At 39.9% G+C, this 4,915-nt stretch overlaps 1 pseudogene across 1 annotated transcript; it reads right to left on the bottom strand.

Annotated features, from left to right (window-relative positions):
- Positions 1–2,760: 2,760 nt before the first annotated feature.
- On the bottom strand, positions 2,761–4,685 carry LOC309804438 (zinc finger CCHC domain-containing protein 17-like; annotated as a pseudogene). Its single transcript has 2 exons — positions 4,036–4,685; positions 2,761–2,786 (listed from the first exon to the last, which is right to left on the bottom strand). The product of its transcript is annotated as a zinc finger CCHC domain-containing protein 17-like (transcript).
- Between the last annotated feature and the right edge of the window lie 230 nt (positions 4,686–4,915).

Below are 4,915 nucleotides of genomic sequence, written 5' to 3' on the forward strand. Positions count from 1 at the left end.
GCCACAACTACTAAGCCTGCGCGTCTGGAGCTTGTGCTCCGCAAGAAGAGAGGCCTCGACAGTGAGAGGCCCGTGCACCGCGATGAAGAGTGGCCCCCGCTTGCCACAACTAGAGAAAGCCCTCGCACAGAAACGAAGACCCAACACAGCAAAAATAAATAAATTAATTAATAAACTCCTACCCCCAACATCTTCTCTAAAAAAATAAAATAAAATAAAAGCAGCAACAAAAGAGTACATACTGTATGATTTCATTTATGTGAATTCTGGAAACAAGCAAAAACATCTACGATGATAGAAATCAGAATAGTGATGGCCTCTGGTGGGGGTAAAGGATGTGGATTGACTGCAAAGAGCCACAAGGAAACCTTCTGTGGTGATGGGTATGTTTCATATCTTGATTTGGCTGATGAATGCATGGATGTATATATTTATACAAATTTCAGATATATACTTAAGATCTGTGCATTTTGCTGTATTTACATTGTCCCTCAACAACAACAAAATCAGAAAAAAATACTGAAGAGTGAACTTTAAGTAAACCTGGGCTTGTAAAAAAAATACTAAAACAAACAAAAGATTTTAAATCCATGATCTCAATGAGAATAATGAATAGTTATACCTCACTACTTGGCCTATTTCCACCTGCTCACCACTTTTGCTTCCATCTATTCGGCAAACTTGAACAACCTTTACACAGTGGAACAGACATTAATAAGAGGGAACTGAAGCCCAAGGGAACAGATTATTAAGTGCTGGCTTTGCCACTAACATGTTTCGTGATCTTGGGCAAGTCACTTCCTCTGGACCTCTGTTTCCTCATCAGTAATATGAGGACCAGACTAGGTAATTTCTAAGGCTACTTCCAGCTCTAACTTTCTGTATATAACTCCAAATGTGAGTTCTGCTTCTTAATACAAAGAATAGCACCAGAGTTCTATGACCTAATGAAAACATTTGGCAGCAACAGCAGACCTGAAATCTGGCAGATATTTCAAAATGTTGGGCTGCCAAGAAAAGCTTACCAAGGTCATAAGCCTATTACACAATGATATATTGGTCATGCTAGTGTTGACAGCATCTCATATGATCCTGTCCCAAATGCTGGTAAAATAAAGCAAGGCTATGAATGAGATCCAGGGATACCTAATTCGTTGTATGCAACCCTGTTAAGAGATTCGAGAAAAGACTTGGAAGCTGATATTAAGATCTGTTCCCAGGCCTTTGGAAAACCTTTTCAACTCATCTGAGCAAGCACTCAAGAAGGAACAAACAACCAATGTTCTAAATAGAAGCATTCCTGTGGGCTTAAAAAAGTTACAATACCAATAAATAAAACTCCTTTTTTTTTAGGTTAGCCATTTAATTTCCAATAGTAATAATAGGTTTGAGTGTCCTGAATGACTATATAAGATGCTGCTTATTTTTCTCATTTACCAGATACTAATGTCTTCTACAGATTGGAAAAGGGATAGCTTGCCCACCTCCCAAAGCTATATGAAACCAATACAAAAGTACACTGAGTTCTGAAGACAAGACACAAATTTATTCATTCCTCAAGGGCATTATTTAGTACATTTCAAAAATTGACTGTCCCTGGGAAGTCTACATAATTTATCACTCATCTCCCAGAGCCCTTTTAGTCCAAGGAATAACAGGACCTTCTCATTCCTAAGGCATTCATGGTTAATGACTAAAGAATAAAGAACATTTTTAAAGCAAATCCAAAAGTGATTTCATAAAGGGCAAAGAACTGGATTTCATATTTTTCTGCTAATCACATACATTCATCCTGGAGGCATTCTAAGTGTAATAAATAATACATATATCATTTTCTGCAAGGGCTGTTTGTTTGTCTATTCATCTGTTATGTAGTGAAAATAGCTTTCATTTTCTGGAATATACCCTAACATCTAAAAATGACTCCAAATGTATGAGAAAGAATAGGAGAATGGAAAAACTTAAGACAAACACCTGATCATATTTCAATGCTGTGATGCAGAAGTGATGGAGAGGCACAAAACTAGATCAAAATGTGCCAAGTAAATCTGATGGTTCTTGAAGCAGGATGTATTTCAAATTAATTTACACTTAAGTGCAGTCACTGAACAATAAAAATTATTTTGAAAAGAAGATATTTGGGGGTCTTCTCATAATTAACCTCAAAGAAGAATGAATTCTCACCAAATAAAGTATTTCCATTTCATATATCACAATACGGAATTATAACTGAGAGCCACCTTAGGAAGATGAACTGTTTTAAGTACATCCTAGTTCTATTCCCTTTGTGTTACATGGAACTTTTCTTGGATAACTAACTTTAGAGGCTTTTGCAAATATATATTGCTTTATTCAAAAAACACGTCTAAAAATCTTACTAAAGCAGGAACTCATTCAAAACAAATTTCTTTAAGGACTGTTGTCTTTTCCCCATCCTGAAGGCTGTGGGCAGCGGAAGGAAAATCTGTGTTACTTCAAAATTTAAACGAGGTTCAAAAGCATTCTTAACACTGTCTTCCAATTGTACACATGTATACAAGGAAGCTTAGTATAATTTCCAGGATTCAATCGCAAAGACTTGAATTTTTTTTCCCAGAAGTTATAAGATTCTCTACAGAGCTGATGCTAGTAACAGTATAGAGATGATGAATCCTAGGAAAGTGACTGGGGAAGTAGAAGGATACCAAAAACAAGATAGCTTATTATGACTCTTAGAACAAGTAAGACTAATATGATAACAACTGCACTGATTATAGTTTGCTAGCTGTTGAGGCCCCCAGAAGAACCTGAATAACAGGATGTATCATGGAGTTTTCACAGTATAGTTTATTCTCATTATTTGGGGATCCAATATCTGCACATTACCTACTCACTAAAATGTACTTATAAACCTTTAACAACAACACCTGTGATGCTTTTGTAGTACTTTGTGGACATACACAGAGCTGTGAAAAATTTGAGTCATCCTAAATCACATTCTCAGCTGAGGTCAACAAGACAATACTCTGCCTTCTCATTTTAGGTGCAATGTAAACAAATATCTCTTTGTCTATTTAGTACAACTTTTTTGCATTTTTGTCCTTTTTGTTGGTGATGTTACTTTTTTTTTTTTTTTGGTGCCAGAAATTTAAGCAGAGACCTAAAATGGAACCAACTGACTAACACTGTAGTAAAAAGAAAATAAAGCAATGATCTTGGCTTGAGCTGTCTGGTTCAGTGGTCTGGAGGAACGTCACACACAAGCTCAGTCACTGCAATCAATGGTTTTCTGGCTCTCACTTCTAACACAGTAGAATCATGTTAGGGGGAATGGAAAAAAGTGAGCACCACTTCTTCCCATGTTCTCCCTCCTACTGCCAGTCTCCCTCTGTCCCTGTGTTGGATTCAGCAGAGATCACCCACCCATCAGCCCAGGGCAGGCCAACAGGGAAGGGCTAATCACTCTGTTCTGCAACTACAGCCAGATTCACCTCCAAAACAGTACCTGTGGCTCTAGCCTGGACTCCTGTATAGGAATCTGGCTCTGGCAGTGGCAGCTAGAGAGGGTAACAGGACTCCTGCTGAATGAAGGAAGTTGGATGAATGAATGGGTGAGCTGCAGGGGTCACTTGCAAAGGGACGAGGAGTGATAAGGAAACAACGTGTTCAGGAAGATGCTTTTGACATCTATCTCCCAAACCTGCCTGTGGCACAAAGGGAAGCCGTCTCCCATGGGAGAGAAGTCAGTGGGGTGGGAGGCCATATTCTCACGACTGAGTCTCTCCAGGAGCCAGGGCTTCAAGGCACAAGGCTCCTGGTTCCTTCTCTCAACCAACCCCTCTACTCTTTCCACTCTCCCTCACTGTTCTTCTTCTTCTTCTTCTTCTTCTTCTTTTCTTCTTCTTTTCTTCTTCTTTTCTTCTTCTTCTTCTTCTTCTCCTTCTCCTTCTCCTCCTTCTCCTTCTCCTTCTTCTTCTTCTCCTTCTCCTTCGTCTTCTCCTCCTTCTTCTTCTTCTCCTCCTTCTCCTCCTTCTCCTCCTTCTTCTTCTTCCTTGCTGTCTTGTGATGCATGCCTTGCCCTCTTGCCATCATTCTCAGAGTCTGAGCTGTCAGAGTCAGATAACTTTCTGTCTATATGTTTCTCTTTTTTTTTCTTTTCTTTCTTTCCTTTTCTAGAAGAATTTCTCATGGGGTCAGGATTTTCAAACTCTGCTAACTTTGCCTCTTCCTTCACCTCTTCCTCATCAGGTATCAGAGAGTACTTGGTCCCACCTGGTTGCATGAATTAATCCTTTGCAAAGTGGCCTTTACAGCCACACTTCTTGCAGGTAGTGTTCAGGACAGCCTCAAGGGTGATCTTCTGCCCAGTGTAATCCTGGAAGGCCACCTCTCTTCTTGCTCAGTGATAACACTGTTGGGGTCAAGGTCCTTCCCAGTCCCTTGGTTGACAACTTTCATGGAGAGGAATACTTTTATCTTATCATTTTTCATCTCTCAGCCAATAAGCTTCACCCACAATTTGTCTCCAACATCTACTCTCTCAGAGGGCTTATCCACGTGACAGGATGACATATGAGCTCCATGGACCAGACCTTGCTCCCGACAGCCTGGGATTTTGATAAAGTCTCCACAGTCTGTCACCATAGCAACCTCTCCTTGGAAAATAGTGTAGGGAGAAGGCAAGTTCTCCGTGGTCTTGGGTCTTCCTGAATCATCCTTAATGTTCTGTGATTCTTCCATTTCTCTTCTGCTAAAGCTAATTCAAGCGTCTTGGTGTCAGTGTCAGGTCTCCCAGCTGCAGCACTGCTCAAAACCCCTGATACTGCTTCTTAAAATGCCTTTCAAGCATGTGCTGAAGTGTCGGCTGGTGCTCCTAACCACAAGAAGGCTCTTATATGCCTTACAGAGAAAATAAGTGTGTTAAATAAGCTTCATA

Source organism: Mesoplodon mirus (genome assembly GCF_964341445.2).
Source record: "Mesoplodon mirus genome assembly, chromosome: 5".
In the NCBI taxonomy this organism is placed as follows: domain Eukaryota; kingdom Metazoa; phylum Chordata; class Mammalia; order Artiodactyla; family Ziphiidae; genus Mesoplodon; species Mesoplodon mirus.